The 11,888-nt window shown below is 42.0% G+C and overlaps 1 pseudogene; it reads right to left on the bottom strand.

The window, feature by feature from the left end:
* Positions 1-1,001: 1,001 nt before the first annotated feature.
* LOC132491119 (ras-related protein Rap-1b-like) lies at positions 1,002-1,523 on the bottom strand (annotated as a pseudogene).
* Positions 1,524-11,888: the final 10,365 nt, after the last annotated feature.

Raw genomic sequence — 11,888 nt, 5'->3', positions numbered from 1 at the left:
GTAGTCTATATAGGAGCTCTTTGGGTTTTCTTTTATTATGGTAAAATAGTGGTGCTTTTAGGATTTACATTATTGTACTCTACAATACAAAGTATGGGGTGTGTTCACCATTTTCATACATATACAACATTGGTGGATGAAAAATGTCTCTTAGCAGTAATACTGGATTGTAGCCTCTGGTTTTACCAGCTGCATACTCTAGGACTATTATATAAGTAAAAATCTCTCTTGTGATACTGGAAAGTGATTAAAATGTGCAAACTGATGTAGTAGCTTTCATCTGACTTTTTTTTTTTTTTAAGAAGATGTTGGGGGTAGGAGTTTATTTATTATTAATTTATTTATTTTTTCTGTGTTGGGTCTTCATTTCTGTGCGAGGGCTTTCTCTAGTTGGGGCAAGCGGGGGCCACTCTTCATCACGGTGTGCGGGCCTCTCACTATCTTGGCCTCTCTTGTTGCGGAGCACAGGCTCCAGATGTGCAGTAGTTGTGGCTCATGGGCCTAGTTGCTCCGTGGCATGTGGGATCCTCCCAGCCCAGGGCTCGAACCCGTGTCCCCTGCATTAGCAGGCAGACTCTCAACCACTGCACCACCAGGGAAGCCCCTGCATGTTCATTTTTTAATAGTATGACTTTTTTTTTTTTTTTTTTTTTTTTTTTTTTTTGCGGTACGCGGGCCTCTCACTGTTGTGGCCTTTCCCGTTGTGGAGCACAGGCTCCGGACGCACAGGCTCAGCGGCCATGGCTCACGGGCCCAGCTGCTCCGTGGCATGTGGGATCTTCCCGGACCGGGGCATGAACCCGTGTCCCCTGCATCAGCAGGCGGACTCTCAACCACTGCGCCACCAGGGAAGCCCCTCATCTGCCTCTTAAAGTGTATAGCCACAGAAAGTCCATTTAACATGTTGGTAGGTTTAACAAAGTTGGAATGCTGGCACCGTTGAAGTGAGCAACAGTTCTTCAGACCTGGCTCAGAGCTGCAATGCATTTATCAATAGTATATTAAAGCAGCTGACATGATGACTTTTTGCGGGCCTTCCCAGGCACTGGAGTTTTTCTGTAAATTTGCTGCACTAGGTCATAAAAGATCTCATTAACATTTATTCTTTATTTTGCAAAGGATTCTAAGAGTGCACATTGTCTTGCTAGATTTTGACCTTGTTTCTTTCCTACAACTCTTTCATCCAGAATCATCGGAACTTCATCAGTGTGTTTAACTCAAAGAATCTGTTCTCTCAGACCTTGTAAATCATTATATGTGGACTCTGCTGTGATGGAATAAACTAATGTAAAGCTTTGTCCGTTTTTCATGTACATATTCCTCATTGCTGTAAATTGTTGCCTTCCCTCAGTATCCCAGATTTCAAGCATACACTGTTGTGCATCTACTTCAGCTTGCTTTCTATAACAATCTTCTATCATAGGATCATATTTGTCAACAAACATTTCTTGAATAAACTGTACAGTCAGAGCAGATATTCCAACTCCTCCCGAGCCAAGAACGACTAACTTATACCCATGCATGGTGCAAACTTGTAAAAACTAGTACCTCTTGTGCTGTCACCAGGTCCCTGCAGCCAGCGTCGCCTCCTGCTCCCTCCAGGTCGCTGCTCCCAGAGCCACGCGGTCCTGCCGCTACCGCTGCCACCGCCAATCCGGCTGGTTTACCAAAGCTGAAATTCTTTGATCTGATCAAATTCTGCTTTGTAAAGCCCTTCACCTCAGTGGAGGGTAGTGGCATCCAGACTCAATCTCTCATTTTCTCTGGAGCCTCCCTGCAAGGCAGCAACCGGAAGAATGACTTCTGGCTTCCTTGGGGCCTCTCTCCACAATCTCACCCTTATTGCTCGCTCTCTATTCTGCTACCTCAGTCCCCTGGTACTCACCACTGTCCAGCCATGCTGGTTCATGTTTCTTTAGAGTCCCTTTATATCTGAAATAAGACCAGTGTGTAACAAATCATAATTTCTTACTGCAAATATATAGTTTTTTTTTTTCTCATTTAGCTTTATTTAGCAGTAACTCTGAAAACTTCAGAGGTAAGAATCTCTCCTCTATGGTATAAGGGGAAGAACATGGAGCTAGCAGTCAACCCCATCTCTGCTCAATCAGTCTGACCTTTGAGCAAAGCCCTGAATCTCTTTAGATTTTCCAACCTTCATCTGCAGACAGAAAGAACCGGAATTGTTGACCTCTCAAGACCTCTCTATCTTCAAACATTCTATTCAGAATAAACTCCTAAACAATGCTCTAATTACACTGAGAAATATCATCTTTAAAGGAGCTGGAAGTAAATATTTCCAGAAGCAAATACTTAGCTGTTTGTACATTTTCAAAGATATGTCAGACATAGCTGTGTTAAAGCTTTTTCTGGAATGAAGCTCAGAACAAATTTAATATTCAATCACTAATGATAAATTAACTCTAATTTTTAGCATACAGTTTACATAGTTTTTGATCCTTTTTTTTAATTTTGATAATCCTGGGTTTTTTAAAGTATACTGCCTCAATACTATTTAGAAGTATGTGAAATATAAACTGTAAGGAGGTAACTAAAATATCCTAGTAGCTCTGAAGGAAAACTTTTTCAGGTTAAAACTCCTTTACTGTGTCACCTGGAAACAGCAAGTTAATGCATTATTTTAATATTACTGTGAAGAATACAGCTCTCAAAGGGCCCTGATTAACTTTTAGGAAGCAAATTAAGCTTGGGAAAAAAAGCAAGCATAAAGTTTTTGCTGATTTAACTAACTTCATATGGATTGAAATAGCTTCACTCTTTGTCTTATAATAATATTCTGCCATCTACCTGGATCCTCCACTCTACCTCTCTTTGTGTGAGGGATGTTGGACACTAATTTCTATCTAGTGCCCTGAAGAAGGACCAGGGCTGTATGTCTCACTGTATCACCAGTCTCTATGCCCAGAAACGTCCAGATCCCTGCTCCAAAACCAAACCCCGGGGCTAAAGCTCTGCTCCCTATGGAAAAGTAGCCCATGTTTCAGCTGCCTCCCTTCTCCAATCCCCTTGCATTACCTGTGAGTCTATTTCTTGAGGACAAGGAAAGGTAACTCTGAGGGTAAAACTAAGAGCCCAGAGAGCAGAGTCAAGGGCCACGGAATTAATATTCCCAGATAGTAGTATTGAGCCTTGATAAGAAACTAGTCAAATGTGCCTTTTTGGATTGCAGAATTGCTGGATTTTAGAATTTGAGAATTTCAGTGGCTGCTGTGTGCATCCTGTTTTCCCTCTTTTTGAATGGGAGTGTCAATTGCAGTTACCCCATGCCTATCCCACTACAGTGGGACAGATAATCTCTTCAGTTCACAGGTCTTCAGATTGAGAAGATTAGTACTCAAGGAGCGGTTTTGAGGAACCAGACCCAGGGAACCTCATTTGCACTTAGACCTTGAGGCTGAACCTGATTTCATAATGGGGTGAGACTTCTGTAGGGACTTGGGAGGAGTAAATGTATTTTGCACATGGGAGGAATGTAAACAATTGTGGTCAGAAGATATTGTGTTTTAAAACATGACCCCAAATTTCTATCACTCCTCCCATTGAAAAGTGTCTGTGTCCCTGCCACTTGATTCTGACCAGGGACTTGGAACTTCTACAGGAGAGTAGAAGTAACCGGGAGAGTATGGCAGAAGTAATGATGTGTTACTCCCAAGGTTAGGTCAGAAAGGGATATGCAGCTTCTACCTGCTTCTCTTGGTATTCTTGCTCTTGGATCCCAACCACCATGCTGTGAGGAAGCCCAAGCTGTCATATGGAAAGGTCACGTGTAGGTATTCAGGCCAACAGTCCCAGCTAAAGTCTAACCACAAGACGTGAGTGATCAAGTCTTTAAGTCATTCTAGCCCTAGCTGTCAAGTCACCCTCAGCCTTCAAATCCTCCCAGCTGAGGCCCCAGACAATGTGGACAGAGACAAGCCATCTCCATCATGCTCCTTCCAAATTCCTGACACACAGAATTCCTGAGCATAACAACTTTGGTTTTACACCATTAACTTTGGGATGGTTTATTTTTCTGCAGTACATAACCAGAACCACCTATCTATATTCACAATCACTGTTGTAGCTGCTGGGGCATTCCACCACTTCATGCTTCAGCCAGGACTGGAGTTTGCAGTGCCCTTGGGTCCTGTTCCTTTCCTGTCTTGCTATCTCCAACCACCATCACAACATATGAAGCTAAGATCCAGACCCTGTCCCTCCCCTTACTGGCTCTGATTTTACATGTTAAAATGCACTGCCTTATGGATGAAACCCAAGATAGCACAAAAACATAATTATGAGTAACATGATTATGAGTAGGCAGTAAATAAGGCAAAGGGAGACAGAGTCTAATAGTTGACACTTGGCAATATGGTATGATGGGCTGAGCCTGAAACTTCTGAATTTTTTGTTTTGTTTTTATTTGTCCTGGCACCTATATTTAGAAAGTTACATTACATCTCCAGTTTCCATTTCATCCAGGACAAGAACCAATGACCAGTAGATGGTGAGTTTCTGGCAAATCACCAGCTTCATTTGACAGAACTCCAAGACAGATAACATTGCCTCAGACTCCTCTAGACAAGCCAGGATTCCCCATGAGGGAAAGAGTGCAGCTAGTAGCAATACTTTCTCACACTTTCAAATTTCCTTGTCAGCATCCACCATCCCTTCTACACACTCAGTCTCAGTCTCCTTTGGGTCTGAGATCTCAAAGCTTCAAGGAAAGTGAGATGTTCTCCTTCTCTCAAACTGGAATCTGACACATAGCCCCTACACCTCATTCTTCCAGCCAGTGCCATCAGCTCCTCTTACAGTAGTACATGTCACACATGTACTACAAAGTCTTCAAAATAATGACAGCAATAGCAACAAGAAGACCTAGGTTTGGGGGAGGTCTGCAGGATTAGATGAAATAACCACTAGATTCACTAGATTGCCAGCTGCTAAATGTGACAGCAACTCCTTCCCACTGTCCTGAGACCTTGGATAGCATATCATAGAACCAGGTGACAAGGCTTGTGGAGGGCAATGTGGAAAACTGGGCAGCGGGTAGTGAGACTAAAAAGAAAAAATGGAAATGGACAGATGGTGGATCCTGCAGCTGAGAGCTGATTCTTCAGTTTGACATGGTTGACATATAGATTTCAAATGGAACTTGGTAAAGGTTAAGTTGTTTGACCATAGACCAAACCCTTGGTCTCCATATGGTCTTGAATTTTTATTTGCTTTGTTTTCACTATTGTTTCTTTACTTCTCAAGAATTTCAGAAGGAGTTTAGGCAGCTGGGGGAGGAAGAAATTGGGATATCAAAGAGAATTTAAGTCCTAGATCTAAACTTTGAAACCTTAAAATATTGTGAGTTATTAAAAAAAAAGTCCCACTTCCAGGAACCCAGTTCTGTAAATAGTTTTCAGAAGTGAAGAGACTCACAGGGATTGGCTGATGAAATTTCCATTTGCCTCTAGCAAATATAATCAGAGCTGTCCTGCCACCACCAATTTGCAACCATAAAACCAAAAGAAGAAAAAGAAGGAGTAAACAACATCAACTCAGCACAGGTTGCAGGAACCAGAACCTTTCCCAACGAACTGTCTTTCATCAGCCCCATCCTGCCTCCTCCCACTGTGTCTCAATCTAATGTCATAATTCAACTGCAAATATACTTAATAGGAAACATCAGTCCTAATCCTATTTGTTCTGTTATCACTCAAAAACCACCAAGGTTTGGTCAGAATAGAAAAGAAAAACAATGAAAACTAAAACTTTGTGAACATAAACTACACTCAAGGATTCTGTATATCCCCAACCATTTCAGCCACACATGTTTCTAATGAGGAGAATCTAACTCCTTCTGGGCAGGCTGGCACCTGGCTCCTGGCCTGATGGTCATTATTAGGTCTCCCTGACTTGACTTTGACTCTAAGCCAGAGCTGTTCATTGGAAATGTAATGTGAACTGCAAATGCGAGCTCCATATAAAATTTTAGATTTTCTAACAGCCACATTTAAAAAGAAACAGGTGAAATTAATTTGCATAATACATTTTAATCCTATATATGAAAAATATTGTCATTTCAATATTTAATCAATATGTGGCAATATGTGGCTAGTGTGCAGGTAAGCCTGTCCTTATTTTTGTTCCTTTCTGAAAGGAAGTGACTCTCCTGAGTTAAGTAACTGAAATGGGAACCCCTGTTCCCTGGAAGTAAGCTTGCCAGGTAAAATTTAAGACACGTAGTTAAATTTGGATTTCAGATAAACAATGAATACTTTTTTAGTATAAGTATGTCCCAATTATTACATGGGACCTACTTACACTCCAAAAAATATTTCATTGTTTATTTGAAATTCAATTTAACTGGGCTTCCTGTATTTCTATTTGGTAAATCTAGCAACCTGAAAGGCATTATTAGAATTGAGTCCTTCTTTAGCTAAAAGAGAGTATGTAAGTGGTGAGTGAACATAGCTCTCTCTTATGAGAACCACAATTAAGGTAATGAGAGGGGTACATGTCTTCAGGTGGCCCGTAGAGGTAGGAAAGGCTAAGATGTGTTCTACCTTGGCCCAGCATAGCCAGGAAGGTACTGGCAATCCCACAAAAGAAAGAAGGAGGAAATGGAGGCAAAGAAAGAAAATATGTCCAGTACTTGGGGCAGCAGAAGATGATGGTACACAAGGAAGTCAGAGGCAGGCCTGCTGGGAGAGTCCTTGTGTTCAGGGTGAGAAGCACACTTATCAAGGATGAGTAATGAAGGCACCTGCTAGGAATGTACACAGGCTGAGCAGCAGGTGGTGTTGACTCTCTGGAGCCTACTCCTCTCTACCCTGCTTTCTTCTCTTTCCATGAATTTTACAAAATATCTGTATATCCCATAAGAATATACATTTTGCAAGATGTTGATCTTAATGTGGCATCTGCTGCTTTCCAATTTGCTATGGATTTTCTTTAATAAAAAAAACTCTTTTATTTTCATTTTATGTGCTAAGCGCTCTAAAAATAGGTGAGGAGAGAAACACTGAGTCTGTTCAATTTATTCCTTTGTATGCTACAAGTGAGAAGGGTGAAATATGCCCCCCCAAATTCCTAAAAATTCTAAAAGGATAACCTGGTTAAAGCTAAGGGGCATAGGGATTACAGAACTTTGGGGGTGATGTGTTTTCGGTTGCTAGGTGTTGAGCACTTATAAGGCTCAGAGTTAAGATCCAGAGTGTCTGATACAGTAGATTGGGGCTGGGTCTCAAGAATTTGCATTGCTAACCATTTCCTGGGTGATGCTAACACTGCTGGTCCAGGGACCACACTTTAAGAACCATTGCCTTAGACAATGAGAGAGTCTCCACAGGGATCTAAATAATACCTGTTGAGACTTTTTGTTTTTTCATTAGTTAGAAGCCAAAAGAATATAAACTGCATCAGCAGTGGTCCTGCAGAGCAGTGGTCTCTGTTGCTGCTGTTGATGGTGCAGCTGAATTATATGGGTTTTCACATCATGAGTCAGATGGTTTATTTGAAGCTCTGGAGGTTGGAGGAGGAAGTGTCTAAAAGGTAATCCTTTGAGATCCAAACCAGATGCTTACCACTCCTGGTCACTTCTGCTCTTTCTGCCTTATGTCATTCATTGTGCTTCCTTCTAATCAGCCCTAAATTTCCCTAGTCTATCCCGCTGCCTCAGCCTCCAGCCAGTCCTACACTGGGTCACAGGAAGGTTATCTTCCTTAGCCAATATTCAAGATGATTGGCACCCAAAAATTTGCTTCTGGGTATACGAATCCTTCCACACTCTTTTCCTGAGCATGGTGGTTAGAGGACGCACTTGGTAGTGACATCTTCCATTCCCTTGTTACATTGTTGTCTAGAAGGAGAGAGCCCATCAGTCCCATACAAATGAGGAAGATGGAACTCTACATAAGGCCATTAACAATGAGAGTCAGTGAGATTTTCAGCACTTACAAAAAGCATTTCCATCTTCTAACCTCTCCTGAGCCTATCCACTTCCTTCCCAGTAGGCTTCTGGGAGGCAAGCCTATTCTGTATTTCTCTTTAGGAATTTCATCCTCTTAGAACTGTCTCCAAGACTTCCTGTCAACCCAGGTCCCCCTTGCCCAGCCACTTTTAGTTTAAGAACTTAATAACTAAGTTAAATGGAGCTATAAGGGATGTCCAAGATCAAACATAAAGAACCACAGAGAAACAAGGTGACACGGCCTACACGAGGCCCCACCAGCTTGGAAAAGGAATTTACACTTGTCCACCAAGATTGGACTCAATGTAAGTTTCCTGATTCCTTGGACTGGAGACCCCAAGAAGAAAGAGAAGTCTTCAAAAAGAGACAAGACTGGTTTCCCCCCTTCCTGTTAGGGAAGGCTCTGTGACCCGTCCTGGCCACTGAGGTGTCTTCTGCTGAGACTTCTGATTTGTTTGCTGAGGCTTTCCATTTTTCATCTGTTCCAAGTGTGTTCATGGGCAGTTGCTAGTTGGAGCATTTTTTTTCTTGCTTTAAAATCTTTGTCAGGGGAGACCTTCAAGATGGCTGAAGAGTAAGACGTGGAGATCACCTTCCTCCCCACAAATACATCTGAAATACATCTACATATGGAACAACTCCTACAGAAAACCTACTGAATGCTGGCAGAACACCTCAGACTTCCCAAAAGGCAAGAAACACCCCACAGACCTCGGTAGGCCAAAAGAAAAAGGAAAAAACAGAGACAAAAGAGTAGGGCTGGGACCTGCACCAGGGGGAGGGAGCTGTGAAGGAGGAAAAGTTTCCACACACTAGGAAGCCCCTTCACTGGTGAAGATGAGGAGTGGCAGGGGGAAAGCTTTGGAGCCACGGAGGAGAGCACAGCAACAGGGGTGCAGAGGGCAAAGCAGAGAGATTCCCTCACAGAGGATTGGTGCCGACCAGGACTCACCGGCCCAAGAGGCTTGTCTGCTCACCCGCCAGGGTGGATGGGGGCTGGGAGCTGAGGCTCAAGCTTCGGAGGTCAGATCCCAGGGAGAGGACTGAGGTTGGCTGCATGAACACAGTCTGAAGTGGGTTAGTGGCCACAGTTAACTGGGAGGGAGATCGGGGAAAACTCTAGACCTGCCTAAGAAGCAAGAGATCATTGTTTCAGGGTGCGTGAGGAAAGCGGATTCAGAGCACCACCTAAGTGACCTCCAGAGATTGGTATGAGCCATGGCTATCAGAGCGGACACCAGAGACAGGTATGAAATGCTAAGGCTGCTGCTGCAGCCACCAAGAAACCTGTGTGCAAGCACAGGTCACTATCCATACCTCCCCTCCTGGGAGCCTGTGCAGCCCACCACTACCAGGGTCAGGCGATCTATGGACAATTTCTTCAGGAGACCACACGGTGTGCCTCAGGCTGTTGCAATGTCACACTAGCCTCTGCTACCACAGGCTCACTCTGCATTCCGTACCACTCCCTCCCCCTGGCCTGAGTGAGCCAGAGCCCCCTAATCAGCTGCCACTTTAACCCCATCCTGTCTGAACAAAGAACAGAGGCCCTTAGGTGACCTACAAACAGAGCCGAGGCCAAATCAAAAGTTGAACTTCAGGAGCTCTGGGAACAAAGGAGAGAAAGGGAAATCTCTCCCAGCAGACTCAGGAGCAGGGGATTAAATTTCCAAAATCAACTTGATGTACCCTGAATCAGTGGAATACTTGAATAGATAATGAATCATCTCAAAATTGAGGCAGTGGACTTTGGGAGCAACAATATATATATATTTTTCGTTTTTCTCTTTCTGTGAGTGTGTATGTGTATGCTTCTTTGGGTGATTTTGTCTGTATAGCTTTGCTTTTACCATTTGTCCTGGGGTGCTGTCTGTCCTTTTTTTTTTTTTTTTTTTTTTTTTTTTTTTTTTTTTTTTAGTATAGTTACTAGCACTTCTTATCATTGGTGGATTTGTTTTTTGGTTTGGTTCGTCTCTTCTTTCTTTCTTTCCTTTTTAAAAAATTTTTTAAATTACTTTTTAATAATTATTTTTATTTTCGATTTTAATAACTTTATATATAAATTTATTAAATATATATATATATATATTTAATTTCCCCCCTTTTATTCTGAGCCGTGTGGCTGACAGGGCCTTTGTGCTCTGGCCAGGTGTCAGGCCTGTGTCTCTTAGGTGGGATAGCCAAGTTCAGGACATTGGTCCACCAGAGACCTCCCAGCTCCATGTAATTATCAAACGACATAAATCTCCCAGAGATCTCCATCTGAAAACGAAGCCAGCTGCACTCAACGACCAGCAGGCTACAGTGCTGGACACCCTATGCCAAACAAATAGCAAGACAGGAACACAACCCCACCCATTAGCAGAGAGGCTGCCTACAATCATGATAGGTCACAGAAACCCTAAAAAACACCACCAGATGCAGGCCTGCCCACCAGAAAGACAATATCCAGCCTCATCCATCAGAACACAGGCAGTAGTCCCCTCAACCAGGAAGCCTACACAATCCACTGAACCAACCTTAGCCATTGGAGGCAGACACCAAAACCAATGGGAAATATGAACTGGCAGCCTGCGAAAAGGAGACCCCAAACACAGTAAGTTAAGCAAAATGAGAAGACAGAGAAACACACAGCACATGAAAGGAGCAAGATAAAAACCCACCAGACCAAACAAATGAAGAGGAAATAGGCAGTCTACCTGAAAAAGAATTCAGAATAATGATAGTAAAGATGATCCAAAATCTTGGAAATAGAATGGAGGAAATACAAGAAACGTTAAACAAGGACCTAGAAGAACTAAAGAGCAAACAAACAATGATGAAAAACACAGCAAATGAAATTTAAAATTCTCTAGAAGGAAAAAAAAACAGCAAGAATAAAAATGGAAAAAAAATTGTCTAGAAGGAATCAATAGCAGAATAACTGAGGCTGAAGAATGGATATGTGACCTGGAAGATAAAATAGTGGAAATAACTACCACAGAGCAGAATAAAGAAAAAAGATGAAAAGAATTGAGGACAGTCTCAGAGACCTCTGGGACAATATTAAATGCACCAACATTCAAATTATAGGGGTCCCAGAAGAAGAAGAGAAAAAGAAAGGGACTGAGAAAATATTTGAAGAGATTATAGTTGAAAACTTCCCTAATATGGGAAAGGAAGTAATTAATCAACTCCAGGAAAGGCAGAGAGTCCCATACAGGATAAATCTAAGGAGAAACATGCCACAACACATATTAATCAAACTATCAAAACATTAAAAGCAGCAAGGGAAAAACAACAAATAATATACAAGGGAATACCCATAAGGTTAACAACTGATCTTTCAGCAGAAACTCTGAAAGCCAGAGGGGGTGGCAGGACATATTTAAAGTGATGAAAGGGAAAAACGTACAGCCAAGATTACCCTACCCAGCAAGGATCTCATTCAGATTCGATGGATAAATGAAAATCTTTACAGACAAGCAAAAGCTAAGAGAATTCAGCTCCACCAAAACAGCTTTACAACAAACGCTCAAGGAACTTCTCTAGGGAGGAAACACAAGAGAAGAAAAAGACTTACAATAATACATCGAAAACAATTAAGAAAATCATAATAGGAACATATATATTGATAATTACCTTAAAATTAAATGCTCCAACCAAAAGACATAGACAGGCTGAATGGATAAAAAAACAAGGCCTGTATATATGCTGTGTACAAGAGACCCACTTCAGACCTAAGGACACATACAGACTGAAAGTGAGGGGATGGGAAAAGATATTCCATGCAAATGGAAATCAAAAGAAAGCTGGAGTAGCAATTCTCATATCAAACAAAATAAACTTTAAACAAAGACTATTACAAGAGACAAGGAAAGACAGTACATAACGACCAAGGGATCAACCCAAGAAGATACAAGAGTTGTAAATATTTATGCAG

This window comes from Mesoplodon densirostris, chromosome 5 (genome assembly GCF_025265405.1).
Source record: "Mesoplodon densirostris isolate mMesDen1 chromosome 5, mMesDen1 primary haplotype, whole genome shotgun sequence".
NCBI lineage: Eukaryota > Metazoa > Chordata > Mammalia > Artiodactyla > Ziphiidae > Mesoplodon > Mesoplodon densirostris.
The sequence above is the reverse complement of the archived record's forward strand: the minus strand, read 5'-3'. Positions and strand labels throughout refer to the sequence as shown.